The following is a 16100-nucleotide window of genomic DNA, read 5'->3' on the forward strand; positions in this document are numbered from 1 at the left end:
AATATAAAACTCTTTGTGAATCTATGATTTTCAAGTGATTTCCCCAAATTCCATCTTTGCTCCCCATAATACTTGCTTAAGGCCAGATACAAATTCTTCCAACATATTACTGTTAAAATATGTTTTGAATACCAAATTACAATAACCAATGCATGGTTAGTTTAAATGGGTGTCTTCTAAGATAATTAGGACATATCATTTGATCTAAGTGACTTTTCAAATTAATAAAAAAAGAAAAGTACACAGTAATAAATATATTTTTCTCTATCAATTCTCAATGTTGATAGAGAATTACCATCAGTGTACCCAGTGTTTGGGGACACCAAGATTGGAAAGATTTTTTTCTTCATCAAGGATTAGTAAAACCTCATCAAGAGGATTTCTTCAAAATTCGGCCCCTCAATTAGCTTTTGCTTTGCACTAAATACAGAAAGGAACTGTTATACAGGACAATATGAATCAAGACAAAGGAATTGAAAATCTTAGAGAATATTTGGGATTATTAAATCTTAAAATTTTATTAAAGAAGTGTTTTTATTTTGAGGGCTTACAATTCTTTGCTGGACATTTGTCTATGCATTGTAGAATGTTTAGCAAGTCCCTACCCTCTAGGTGCTAGTAGCATTCACCCTCCATTTGTGACATACATAAATGTCTACAGACATGGTCTTTCCTGGGTTCAAGGGATTTGTCTACTGTTATGAAACACTAGGTTATAGTGCAAAATTTACAAGGAATTGTATCTGCTAAAGGGTAGTAATGTAGATTGCAATTGTTAACTTTTAGATAATATTTGCTCTAACAAGTTATTAAGCTAAGCACTTTGCAAGTATCCTTATGTAAGCTTTAGTTTTATTTTGTTATATTATGATAGGAGCAGAATCAGTTGTCTAATGACTCTCTTAAAACCTCACATTTAATGAGTCCTGGAGATTGGGTTTGCATTTTTGATTAGCTTTCTAACCTGAGCCCTTGAGTCGGTGCTATATTCCCTCTGGAGCATAAACATAGATATTCATTCCATTAAAATATAGTGGCTACATCCCCCATCCTTAATCCTAAACAGACTTTATAATTATTTTAACCAATAGAATACATACAAAATAAAGTTATGTCAGTTTCTTGTTGTGTATCTGGATAGAATATGAATTAGTCAGAATTCTCAAGAGATATAAACAACAGAAAATAGATATAAATAAACGAGAGCAAGGGGGATATTTATGTTTGAACAAGGTTTTGTTTTTGTTGTTATTTAATTACTTATTTTTTTAATGACAAATGTTGGAGCATGTACATATAATAAAGGAAACACCCAATATAGAGGAAAGAAGCAGAGAAGAAATAATAAATGATAGAGGAAAATGGCAGAGGGGGAATAATGAGACACACAGAGGTATCAATGTCGAAAATTAATCTTAATGATCATTTTATAAGCATATCTATCTCTTAAAGCACATATTTGGATTTCCTGTTATGCAAATGAAACCACAGCCTTTACTAAAAATCATAAGAGTTATCTCTAGTACATACTTATCAAGTACAAGGCACTATTGTTAGCATCTTACATATAGTTTATACATAATTATAGTATTTAATCAACCTAGTAACCAATGTGGGAAGCTGATGAGAAAATTATGGCTCATGACAGCTGATAATTTTTGTCTATATGTTAGAGTGGGAATTTATATTCAGACACTTATTTCCAGCATCTGTGCCCCAAGCTACTCTGTACAACTACTTCTCACAAAAGCAACAGTCAAGAGTGAGACAAATGGGAAGAACAACTTAAGGTGGACTTGGCTCAACACTTGGAAAAAAGTCATGCTAAAGAAGCGAAAAATCCCCTAAAGATGGCAATTCAGGACAGTAACTGTTAAAGAATGAAAGGGACATTATTTATTAATTCTGACTGGGGAACCTGAATCATAGATTCCACATACAAGGTATTATTTCTCCCATTCGTATGTGTTGTGGATGATTATTATAACTCTTATTTACAGAAGAGAAAGATAAAAGTAATGAAGAAAAGAAAAATAAAATTGCCCAAGATTCACATCCTGTGAATACCAAACATGATATTTGAAAATATACCAAAGATGATATTTGAAATTAGGATTAGCTCACTTCAGCATGTATAGCTTTTCTTTTCTTTTTCTTTTTGGAACTAATTATATAATTCTGCCATGTACTTAAAAATATGTATATCTCAAAATAGTAAAAAATGAAGGCAGCATGCCCACATTAACTCTTAAAATATGGATTGTCCATTATTTTATCAATGGTTTGGAAACGATTATTACAATTATTTTGTATAACAGTACTGAATTTCAAAATATTATGTGAAATATATTTGTTCCTGACATATTGCATAGCTTCACAATCTAAATTTACAAGCTCAGCTTTGGTGATTATGTTTCACTGACTCAACTCTAGACAATCTGAAACCTGGAGTTAATGACCTTAATCTCATGAGTAAAAACTTGAGCTGTGTGTCATAGATGAATTCTCAATGAATGAGTATTCATATGTACAACTATGATGAAACCAATTCCTTCTCTCAAGAAGTCTTTCATCAGTTTCATTCAAAGATAAATGGAGAATATAAATCTTTCTGGATTGGCACTGTTGTCATTTAAGATCCATTTTTTTATTCACTTTGTGAATTTAAATTTCTCAGAACCTTTTATTGTGTTCACTGCAACTTTTCAATGTAGAGTGGAAATAACCCAGCAAATGTTTAATTGGTTAAACTTCTACATCTTATAAAATAAATCTGAATTGATATATTTTTCCTTTGCATGACATTTGGATATGACACTATCTTCAAATATATTGAATAAAAGCAGGATTTATAAAACAGTGTGCCAATGTGCTTTCAAAATTATGTAAAGCCTTTGATAAATGTATTGGCTGGCTGAAGTTTAAAAACTATATTAAGAAATATGAAAATAAAGTTTGACATATTAGAATTTTAATCTTGCAATTTCTGGAAGATTCTAATATACCAATTTATTTTTAGCTTTAAATCATTAAATGTTAACAATGTTCTTATAGAATTCTCACTATTGTATTTAAATTTCATCTTGAAAGTCTTTGTAACAAAAACTCTTAACTATTGAACTACACAAAAATTGCAATGTGGAGCTGGGGGTGTATCTCAGTGGTAGAGCATTTCCTTAGCAGTTGCAAGGCCCTAGTGTTGATCCGTTGCACCACAACAAACATTGTAGTGAAACTACATATCTGGCAAAGAGTTACTATCCAGGAAATAAGAAATGCCAAAAACTAAATGCAGAAAACCATATAACCCAACTAAAAAATGGGCAACAAACCTAAATAGACATTTCTCAAAAGAAGATAAACAAATGGCCAACATATATATGAAAGGCTCAAAATCACTAATCACGAGAGAGATGGGTGTCAAAACCACAGTGAGATATCTCCTCACTCCAGGAAACATGAGTATTACAAAAAAACAAAAGATAAGAAGTGTTGGTAAGGATGTGAAAAATAGAGAACTCTTACAATTTTTGGTGGGAATGTAAGCTAATAAAACCATTATGAAAAAGAGCAGGTAACTTCCTCAAAACCAAAAATAGTCGTACTAACTATTTTTCAAGTATTCTTGAAGTGTGCTGTGAATATAAGGGAAGTTTCTATTACCCTGATCAAAGTAACCAGTTTTTTTTTTTTTTAAGGAAAAATAACTTCTCCTGTACAATAGTCGTACCTTTGGATAACAATTTCCTAAGTATATAGCATAGCCATTGTGGCTATGGTCTAGTGACAGATAGCTCTATCCTGCTTTCTGGTCTATTATGCATAAAAATAGTTTGTCCAAAATATATTTCATTGTCAATAAAACTTAGAACAATACAACTTAGTGAAGGGCACAGAAGCAAAAAGAGAGAATGGAAGGGTCCCCAGGGAAGATGTACCTCCCAGGGGGCACAAGTCAATGACCCACCTCTTTTGGTCACTCTGTACTTGCCTACAGTTACCATGATGAACTGATGAACTGATGAACTGATGGTTACACCTTTCACACCTCTGAATATTTCTACATTAACACAGGAACTTTGGGGGGACACCTCATATCCAAACCATAATAAGGGGACATATATTTTATCAGTATATATCTATATCTATATTTATATAGATATAGATAGATATAGATAGATACAGATATATCTTCTCTCTAAATATATAAAAATGAGGATAGTGATTTTAACTTGTTTAATATTGTTTTCCCTCTTTATATCCTCTTATTTCTCCATGTCCTTGTCAAGTGATATTTCCTCAATTGTAAAATATATGTATTATATATCAAGGAAAAATTACTTTTGCTTTTTAAAAATATTCCTTTAAAAATGTTAGTAAAGCATTAAAATCAACTCTTTGAGACAAAAAGACAGTTTATCTTCTTTTTAAATACTATGACATTTTCCATTTTCATTTTAGAAGCACACTGTCTAAAACTGTAAATTTAATAGCATTACATCTGATTGCAAGTTCGACCAAATCCGGACAAATAAATTATTTTTAAATTGTGTGTATTTCATACTGATTGAAGAAATAAGAGAATATATTCCATGTAAATAGTAATAAACCTACAAACAATTATCTGAGAAAAGATAAATATAATGAAATTTATTTATAATCAAACAAAGGGTCTGCTTTGCACGGTATGTTTACTTTTTAGTTGCAACTTTTAATTTAAAAAATATATATTTAGAAAAAGCATTCCACACTACTATTCTTTCTCTTTTTAAAAAAATAATTTTATTAGTTATTGATGGACATTTATTTATTTGTTTTTTTATAGGTAGTGCTGAGAATCAAATCTAATGCCTCACATATAGAAGGCAAGCGCTCTACCACTGAGCCACCATTATTCTTTTGACACAAAATGATGACAATCATGGTAATTTCTCTTCCACTTATGTTAACATTCCTTTTTTTTTTTTTCTTGTGTAAGTCCTCTATTTGTTATTTAAACCTGAGGTTAATTCTCTACGTCTATTTCTATCTTGCCTCATCAATTGTTACCATTTCTTGTTTACTAAAATAGATGACTCTTATCTTTCTCAAAGCCCATTTATTTTATCTTTTTTACTATACAGCCTGGCTCTCAGGTTTTCTTACACTTATTTTATTACAGTTTTCTTATTACTGGATTTTTCTCACACTAGTGATGGATTGCCACTGGCCTTTTGTGTTTCAATTCTCTGCTATAATAAAAAGAAAATGGCTCTTAAAAAGCCACATTGGAGAGTGTTCAATAAGAAGATTAAGTCACAGTTCATACTCTTGGACTTTCATTTCCTGGGTAAAATAATACAACAAAATCTCATATTTATTAAAATAAATTATGACAATTGGATCACATTTACTCTTGATAAATTAGAAAGGCAAGACAATTATGTAACAGAATTAAAAAGTTTATTTTTAAATAAAGTCATTAAATGCTGATATATTTTTATGTGATATTTACAAGTCCATTCAGAAACTCTATTTTGAATCCCATTGTCATTTTTAATATTTCTCTCAGACGTTTCTCTTGAGGAGGCAAAAATGCAAGATGACTATTTAACTGAAAATAGGGAATTCAGATATTGCAGCTATACTTTCTTTGAGTATATAAGAATCAGGAGATGATTACAGTGTTGGGGAATTAATGATGGGTTATCTTCAACCTTAAATATGATGAATTCTCTGCACCTGAAGAGAATACTACTTAAAATGATTCTAATAAAATGGGTCTAGTACATCACTATTCATCAGGAAAATGTAAATTGAAACCACAATGAGATATCCCCTCACACTTACTCTGAAGGATAGTATCAAAAAAGATAAGAAGTAGCAAGTGCTGACAATACTGTATGAAAAAGGGAATTCTTGTAAACAGTTGGTGAGGATATAAATGGCGACAGCTATTGTGGGTAACATTATGAAGATGCCTCAAAATTTAAAAAGTAAAGCTACCATATGACCCAGTGTTTTCTTCCATGTTAACTGCAGCATGTTGCAATAGCCAAGATGTAGAAACAACCTAAGAGTCCACCAACATGTGAAAATGTGAAGCATATATATATATATATATATATATATATATATATATATATATATATATACATATATATACATATATACACACACACACACACACACACACAGAGGAATATTATTCATCCTTCAAGAAGATGATTCTGCTATTAATGATAACAAGGAAAAACCTACAAGGTGTTGTACTAGGTGTAACAAGACACAGAAGAAAAATACTGTATGAGCTCACTTACATGGGAAATCTAAAATAATCAACTAATACAAAGAGAGTGGAAAACTGATTTCCAAAATGAGGAGGGAAGTAAGACGGGGTAAAGTTGATCAAAGGCTGCTGAGTTGCAGTTATGTACAATGAATAAGAACAGAGATCTAACGTGCAATCTAAGGACTAGAGAATATAATATTGTATCATATACTGAAGATTTGCTAAGAGAGTACATCTTAGGTACTCTTACTCACATACAAATATAACTATGTGAGGTGATCAATATGTTAATATACTTGATTATAATAATCAGCTCACTATGATTATGTATAACAAAATATTATATTATACACTTTACTATGTACAGATACTCCAATTTCAATGGGTTCCTGATAATCCAACCTACTAAACATTGTGAGTTAGTAGCATAGCCCAGTGTGGAGAATGGCTTGTTAACCTACATGATCACCTGGCTAAAAGGGATCTGTGAATTGCCTGTGCTGCCCAGTACTGTGAGAAAGCTGTACCACATATCACTATTCCAAAATTAAAAATAAAAATGCAGAATTCAAAGTGCAACTTCCATTTATTTGTGTCACTTTTGTGCCATAATAAATATCATAAATTGAACCTTACTAGTTGGGGACTGTCCTTACAACAAAAAGCAAGCAAATAAAAGATCTTTGCCATGTCCACAATATACAATCCCCAAGGTCTACAATAGATGTAGTGAAAATCTTATTCCTGTATATGAGAAGTTTACTACAAATGTGCTAAAAATATTTTCTATGTATCCTCATGTATGAGAGCATGTAATTATATATTTTTACTGTCTGTGACTTCAGTTTTTACAAATTACCACATATATAGCTTCTTCACATCAGCACAAAATTATTATCCCATGATTCTGCAGGTTAGATTCTGACATGTACCTCATTACTTTTAAAATCTGGGCATTGGCAGAGCTTCATTGTTTTTGGAGGCTCTGGAGAGGAGAATCTGTTTTTATCATCAAATTATTAGCAGAGTTCAGTTCCTTGTCACTGCAGGACCAACGTCTCAGTTCCTGGCTGGCCATCAGCTGAGGGCATGCTCAGTTTCATGCCAGAACTCACACTCTTTGGCTAATGCTTAATGATCTTTGTCTTCAAAACAAACAAATGTGGGTCAAGGCTTTCTTGTGCTTTGAATGTTTCCCTACAACTCATTCTATTTTCATGTATTTTCTGCCTTGAGTCTTCCATTTCTAAGGGTGTATATTATTCTATTGGGTCTATCAGATAATCCTCTTTTTAGGTTATAACATTAATTCAATCTGCAAAGTCCCTTTTGTCATGTGAAATAACATATTCACTGACTCCAGGGAGTTGGATGTGGACATTGGTGGTGACAGGGAATGACTTGGTTCTATATGCTCCCGGTCCATAAAGACTCACATTGTGTCACATGCAAAATACATTAATAGCAACCCAATGTTCTCAAAGTTAAAATATTGTATTACAGTATCAACTCATAATACAAATGGTCATTTAAATCTCATTAACTTTGAAATCTCAAACTTCATTATCTAAATTAGGTGTAGGCAAGGCCCTGGTTTAAACTATTCTGAGTAGAATCATCTACTGAGCTGCAAAACTAAAGAATCAGGTTATTTGTTCCCAAAATAAAGTGGTAAAACAGGCACAGGAAAACAGTTAAAGGCACTCTGTTTAAAACTTAAGATGATGGAAGAGGGGAAAAAAAGGAGCCACTAGTCTCGGGCTATTTTGAAGTCCAGTGGTGAATCTTTCACTGGGTTTTAAGACATGTGAATAATTCTTTATGGTTCTATGTTACATGCTGAGGTACTCTGCTCTGTTCTCAAAGTCATCTCTGTTTTGTTTGTTTTATTTTCCCTGAGATAGCAGGTGTTTGCTGCTGAATAGCAGTATCAGCCTGCTTCCTACTGGAAGAGTTGGTGAGATCCAGGGACTTTTTCTCATTTTGTGCTGTCTCTGTCCCTTTGTTCTAGTTGTCAATGTTTCTGCTACTGTGTAATTCTCCTTAACCTTCTGTATCTTTTGGTATGTCATGGAGATGCATGACATCAAACAGAAACATCTTTCCTGTGGAATTCTATTGATATTTTGGCTTTCGCTGAAGTGACTGATGGATAATGCTCTCAAAATTCTTTGAGACCCCTAGTTAGAAGAAATATGAGAGTCAAACTTTAACCTAGCAAAGAGCCTTTCATATAACTCCATACTCTATATTTTCATCTTTCTGAGACACTAAAAAAAGTCATCGAGCCATATTTTTGACTTTTCCTCTAGAAAATGTTGTCCTGACAGTCTTCTTTTAATTTGTCCATCACATTAGGCTGAAAATTTACAAAATAATCAAGTCTTGGCTACAGTTAGCTTAGTTATTTATTAATTTTGCTAATTTGCCATTCTTCTTTAACATTTTATTAAAAGGAATCACTTGTTTTGCCCAAAAAGTTAAAAGAGTTTTATAGTTCTGTTCTTCCATTGGAATACTTTTTAAATAATAAAATTATCTATGTTCACTTTGTGTGTGTGTGTGTGTGTGTGTGTGTATGGGTATGGGTAGTACTTCTAGGAACTGAAAAAGGCCTTATGTGCGCTATGTAAATGCTTTACCACTGATCACTGAGATATAGTGCAGACCCTGTGCTTTCTTCTTCCACTATCAAAACTTGTATGGAGAACACATTTTGTGAATGGATGTAGTTTTATTAGTCTTAGCTATTACCAGCTTTATGCAAGAATTAAAATATTGTTATTTAAAGTTACTGAGTACTTGAAGTCAGCTACTATTGCAATATAATGTAGCCTATGCTAACTATAAGATAATAAATTTTAGTGAACATTTGTTGATTAGGAATGGGTTGTAGTGGTGAAGAAATTAAAGTGATGTTCAGAAAAAGGAGTATTAAGAACACAATTATTTTTATACAAACATAACTGTGTAAGGAAAAAAGAAAATGATAACTAGGTCAAGCAAAGTCTACTTAATTATGGGTGATTATTTTATAATAATCATAAGTATGCTGGAGAAGAAAAAAATTATTTTATAATAAGAATAGAATAATTTACAGGATAAAATACTTAGGGAGTTAAAAAAAGGTTGGGCTTAAAAAATGATTTGCCTCAAGTAGCAGAGTAATTTAGTTTATTAATTAGATCAGAATATAAGACTTTTTCTGGCTAGATTGGGCCAATTTGTACAGCAAAGGGGTTTAATTTTTCTATTTTCAGGTAGTTAAAAACAAGAATGGTCATATAACCACAAGTATACTTTTCTTTTGTCTGAATAGTCTCTTCTTGATCCTTTTCCAAAGACACAGTAAAAACAGCATTGACCAAAAACAAATTAAAATAGCAAGCTGTTTCAGAACAACCCTGTTCCAGTAGAACTGGCTCCAAGTTTCAAAGAGACTGAAGAAAAGAGGGAGACAGATCCAGAATTTCACACATTGCAATATATTACAGACTTACTAACAGATTCATGATCCTAGCTGGCAGTAAGACCAAGTGGATCTCCATGATTTGGGTCAGAAGGACAACAGATTTATAAAGCATTTAAAATAAAAATGACTTCATAGAAGCCAGAATATGCTTGGGTTATCTCAAGCTAATATCAAAGACTTTAGGCAAGTCCCTAACACTGATGTTCTTAGGTTCCCGGTTGTAAAGCACCACACACCACTCTAGTGGTTTTGCTTATTTTCAGCAGGCTGGTTACTCAGGGCCAATGATGGTGGGACTACTCGAGATGGCTGTAGTCATGTCAAATGGGGTCCATCTACAAATACGGCACCATGTTGTTGCTCACAGCTGAACCCTTCTCTCAGTTATCATTTCAATGTAAGTTGAAATTAACTCCATTTCATGGGATAAATTGATAATATAAAGTATATTCTTCCTTAAGGTATATACTGTGTCCAGTTTCATACAAAGCATGGTTTAAAAACATCTTTTGAAATCCTACCTATTTAATATGCAGATTTTAAATTTTTACGCAATAAGGTTCATTGATAACTAATATCTGATGTGAAAATATGAATGGTTATACAGTGTATTCCTTTCTGTATTTATTGGAAAGTTCACACACACAGAAAAATCTAATATATTTAAAAGTTTAGAATTGCCAATAGGAAGTTTTCCTCTGTTCATCCAGTGATAGAAAATAACTGAATCAAGAGTATATTCTTGGCTTTTATTTCATAGAAGTTCAATTTTTTTCTCACCATGAAGACCAAATATGTCTTTCTATTTCCACCCACAGAAAAAGCATCAGTTTTATACTTGCTTGCTAAGTTCTTTTTCTCAGTCTTCAAGCCTCGAGGAAACTTAATTAAAAGTGTTGGCTGTTACAAAATGATTTCTCTTTATTTAACCTTGTACGTTTCCCAGTGTTTTGAACATGCAAGAGTGTAGTGAAAGAACAAATATAATTCTGCCATTTGTTTTAGCTAGAATTCATTCTTCCTTTGCTATCAGTGACTGAAAAAAATTAAGTTCATTCTTAGATATTTTTCCTATATACCTAACCCAGACAACTATAAAGCTGAATATAATATGAAAAGCTGAATATTCTATATGAAATTCTTTTTTATAAAATGATTCATCATTAATTTCTGCTACCTCGGTGATCTAGATGTAAGCTAATAATTTTAAAGTACAATAAAAAAAAGAAAAAGAAAAAAGAAAGAAAATTAGCCCTGCCTTTAATTTTTTGGAAATGCATGCCATAATCCATCATGGAAGAGTTTTGGGACCTTAATTGAGGTAATTATGTGTTAAGAAATGATGTTGATAACAAAAGAGGACAAATATGCATAAAACTGTATTATTTGAATGCTCAAATAAAACTATTCAGCATCACTGTAGGTTGTAATTTTAAAAATAAAAAATCCCAACTATTCATTAAATCTTTGCTTTATGTGAAACACTGTATTAAGACCTTTGTACAGAATTATTCATATCATCCTCATATTTCTATCAGAATTTAGTTCAGTAGAAGGAATTTGGACATTGAGTAGATTATATAAGTGTCATAAAGTAACATGCTTAAGAATTGATGCAATCTGTGGGGGAAACACTTATAATTATAGCTACTTTGAAGGCTGAGGCAAGAGGATTTTAAATTTGAGGCAAGCCTCAACAACTTAGCGAGACCCTGTCTCAAAATACAAATAAAAATAAAAAAGACTGATGGTGCAGCCAATTTGGAAAGCAGTATGGAGATTCCTTGGAAAACTCAGAATGGAATCACCATTTGACCCAGCTATCCCTCTCCTCGGTCTTAAAAACAACATACTACAGGGACACAGCCACATCAATGTTTATTGCAGCACATTTCATAATAGCTAAACTGTGAAACCAATCTAGATTCCCATCAGTAGATAAATGGATAAAGAAAATGTGGTATATATATACAATTGAATGTTACTCAGCAATAAAAGAGAATAAATTCATGGCATTTGCAGATAAATGGAAGGAGTTGGAGAAGATAATGCTAAATGAAGTTAGTCAATCCAAAAAACAAAAACAAATGCCGAATGTTTTCTCTGATATAAGGAAGCTGATTCATAGTGGGGAGGGAAAAGAGGGAGGGGAAAGGAGGGGGCAAGAGGGTAAAAAAGATGATGGAATGAGATGGACATCATTACCCTAAGTACATGTATATGTATGAATATACTTTGTATACAACCTGAAATATGAAAAAATGTGCTCTATATGTGTAATATGAATTGTAATGCATTCTTTTATCATATATAACAAATTAGAATAATTTAAAAAAATGAAAACTCAGCGGTAAAGCACCAATTACTGAATAACTGATAGGACCTAGATTTAATCCTAAGGGTATTCACCTGAGGCCTGTTGCTCCAGCAGAGACAAAAATAAAAAAAAATACTCTTATATATTAGATTCTCCTACTTTAGTGTGTTTGAGCAACATCTGGAACTTTCCATTTCCACTTGTATTATTGTCCAGCACTGTGAAGAAATACACCACATCTTATTTAAAAAAAAAAAAAAAAAAAAAACAGAAAATTTAAGAAAAACCTCCATGAAATCATGTATCATGCAGGAAATTAATTTTAATTTATCTAGAAAGAGTTTATAAGTAGAAGACCTTTTCCTTAAATTTGTGTCAAATATGTGCTGTTCGATTTAGAGCCAATTTTGTTATGACATTTCCAATACTGTTAATTTGTGTGCTGTGTTATTATCTCAGGACGTCCTTGGGCAATTCAGTGATGCATAAAACTTTCACTTCTAATCTCAGAGCCTTAGGAAATAGAGTTACGATTTTGTTGAGTCAGTTTGTCTTCTTTGGTCAATGATAATCCCTGTTTCAAACTTCGTGCTATCTTTTATTTGGCAGTCAAAGAACACTGATTCTTTTTTAATGGTTTGAATATTTCTTAACCCAGCAATAAATTCTAACTAATTAAAATACAGGTTTTTTGACTCAAGTCTTCATTTTTGTCTAAATATGTCAAACTGTCACTTCCTTAAGATTTAATTGTTGTCACAAACCTTCTTGAAAATCTCCAATGCCAATGTCCCATGTAGGGTGAAGATGATTGGGATGCTTCAGTGAAATTGTTTTCTTACCAAAACCATGGATTATTTAACAGTAAAGTTAGGTAGACATGATTTATATTTAGAGACTATATGAGCATAGTTACCACAATAATAGTAATCAGTTTGACATGAAAGAATATGTGATGATATTTAACTAACTATAGGAAGCCTAAAAATGAAATAGGTAGACAGCCATTAGGGTGCTTACTTATTTATAGGCAGCAGAATCCCACCTTTGATGGAAAAATCCTACCTTAAGTTGCATACTGTAGTGGATATGCACAGAGTTCAATACAGCTATTGGCTTACTGGACTGGTGTGGGGTTTACTAGTGTTGAGACCCCATCAATTGCCTAAACTCTATAAAGTTTATATTTGAATTAATTCGCTGGCAATTACCTTTGGTTCAGAGCCATAATCAAATAATTCACAAATATCTGGGAAATTTTTTTTTAACTTCTAAAGATCACACTAAATGCTAAGAAGTAGCCACTTAAATCGGAGAATTTATTTATCACTGTGGTGAGAAATTTAGAGTTCAGAAATCTACAGAAAGTTGCTTCACTCATCACTTGGCCACTCAGAAGGCTGCGCAATTTAAAAGAAGCCCAAACCTGTGTTACAGGCTGTCTGTTCAATATGGAGAAAGAGAGGTCAGAAACAGAGACAGAGACAGAGGGATGGAGACAGAGTTTCAAACACACACACATGTATATGTAATTCAAAATTTATTATTTATATGTCCATGCATAGTTGAATTATATTAATAGCTAGGGAATAGACTGTAATATATAATTATGACTGATTGAAAAGATATTTGGTAATACAGTCAGGCTGAATATATATTTAACTTTCAAGAACTCCAGTAATACTCTGTCTAGCAAAATCATTGAGTGACACTAATTCAGGAAGCTGTGCAGTTGAAGGAGGAAAGCAACAAGACCATTTGAGACATTGTACAGGACCAATCCAATGAAGGACCCCCAAATCCAGGGGTCTCTGCCACTCATAGAATAATGGCATTGTTCTCCAAATGAACAAAGACAGGCCTGGGGTAAATCATATACAGTGACCATAGAAACCAGGAGATTGTATCAGCCATTCCAGGCATTATTTTTCATTTCATTAATGGGCTTTTCAATATACATAAAAGGCATGTAAGTGAATTTATTGATTAAAAAGTGGGAAAATGCTTTTCAGTATTTTTCCAATTGTAAATTATACTTTATATTTAACAAAACACATATATCCTCAAAGAAAAAAATATAAAGATGGGTATAATAATTTGTGATCTAAAAACAACAAAATACTAATAGATACCAGGAGAATAAAGACTAACAGTTCCTTCTTCCCTCGTGTTTAGTGATGAGGATTACCACCAATTCCTATATGTTAAAATACCATATCACAATAACTTACATTTTTCAGTGCAAATGTTCATCTATTTCTCTCACAAAAGCCATTGGTTACACAATTTTAACTCAATGCTATATAAAAAAATGTTACCAAGATTTGCCTTTCAATTCATATATATTGACATAACTTTTATTTGAGTAAATTGGGATAGAAATTTATCAAATAGATACTTTTTTCATCATAGATTAAGAAAGGCCAGAGTAAATGATATTCATTGTCCATTTTAATCTTATTTTGAACTTAATTAGGAGAGCTTCATTCAGGAACAATGATCTGACATTAATCTTGTTTTCTGAATATAGATGGAATATGAACTTAATAAAAATTTTGTAAGCTATCATCTTTAATTCAACAAGATTCCTTACCCCTTACAGCTTTAGCTCTTCCCAGCAGCATAGTAGCACCAGCTATCATTTGTCTCTATAAAGCTATTTGAGAGTACAAGATTTTTTTTTTTTGCATAAAGCTATGATTGAAAAATTTCATCTATTTTCTGGCTTATCTAGAAAGCTTCTCATAAAGTGTTACATATTAGAGTTTTAAATGTGTCATGTATACATATAAAGAAGGACATTGAGGAATGATTTTAATTTTTTGTGCAAAGAGGATATACAATAAAGAATGTTACAATAAAGGATGTTACTTTCACTTGGATTTTTTAAATTATTTTATTAAATTGATGTCTTAAATTATTTAGATATTTCCTCATTTTGTACAACTTCTCAGTCTTCTCTATTTGGATTATCTGTGTGTAGATGGATACTGGCTACAGTGCTTTTATTTAATTTTCCCCAATTTTGTTTCCCAAAATAGAAATGAGTAGCTGGGTTCCGAGAAAAATAAGCGAGTGTTTCTCATTTATGTACTTGACAGAGTGCTTAATTATTAAACATGCATATCTGATTGAAAATTTTTACTATCAATTTGATCTTCCTATGATAAAGATCAGAAATCTTTGCTTCTTTATGACAACTTCTGAATGATTGCTGTTATTGAAAACCTAAAAGGACCCCCTCACAACCATGTAAATAAAGCTCTGGCTCATCTGGAGATTTCTTTTGGTGTTTTTATCACTAGCAAAATCAATTTTCCACAGACAGACCAAGAAAAGTTTGCTTTTTTTCTTTCTCTTAGAATAAATATTATAGAATTGACAAAGATGATTGTCAGCATATTTTTCCTTTAAGTAAAAATGTTTTACTTTAATATTTTTTATATTCAAAAGTTCTCAAGTATAAATTTGTATCATTTGTCTTGTAATCTTGTTCATTAAGAGCTATAGATAGGGTACAGGAATGACTCTGAGGTTTAAACGAATTGAACACAGGACATTCTTTCAAGAAAAGCAGAGTGTTCATCAGAATTAACTTTTATGTTTAAGTAGCTGAAATGCTTTTGTAACATCAATGGAAATGTTTTATTATAAAACACTAGAGGTTTTATAAATCATCTGAAGTGAAATTAAGGTGTTTCTCTAAAACATTATTCTCATAAACATTATACTTTTTAACTGTGGGTAGAGTTTTATTTCTTTGCTTTTCAACATACATAGATTTTAGAAAACTTATATGATAATGTTCACTTTCACTTGTTTCTTTAATGTGCTTTAAAAAGTGAACTCTGGTCCAACTGAACCCAGCCAGTTCTGATATAACCTGACCCACATTTACCCTTTTCAAGTATGGTCTAGCCAAATAAACTGGTTCCATGCCATCATAAATGATTCAAATTGATCCTGATAGATTTAAACAACCTGTTACACTTATGCCAATTAAAATATGTATTTAAAATAATATGCATGTATAAAAGATT

This window comes from Marmota monax, unplaced genomic scaffold, assembly GCF_021218885.2.
Source record: "Marmota monax isolate L192 unplaced genomic scaffold, Marmota_monax_Labrador192_F-V1.1 WCK01_AAM20220418_F8-fsc00001, whole genome shotgun sequence".
NCBI lineage: Eukaryota > Metazoa > Chordata > Mammalia > Rodentia > Sciuridae > Marmota > Marmota monax.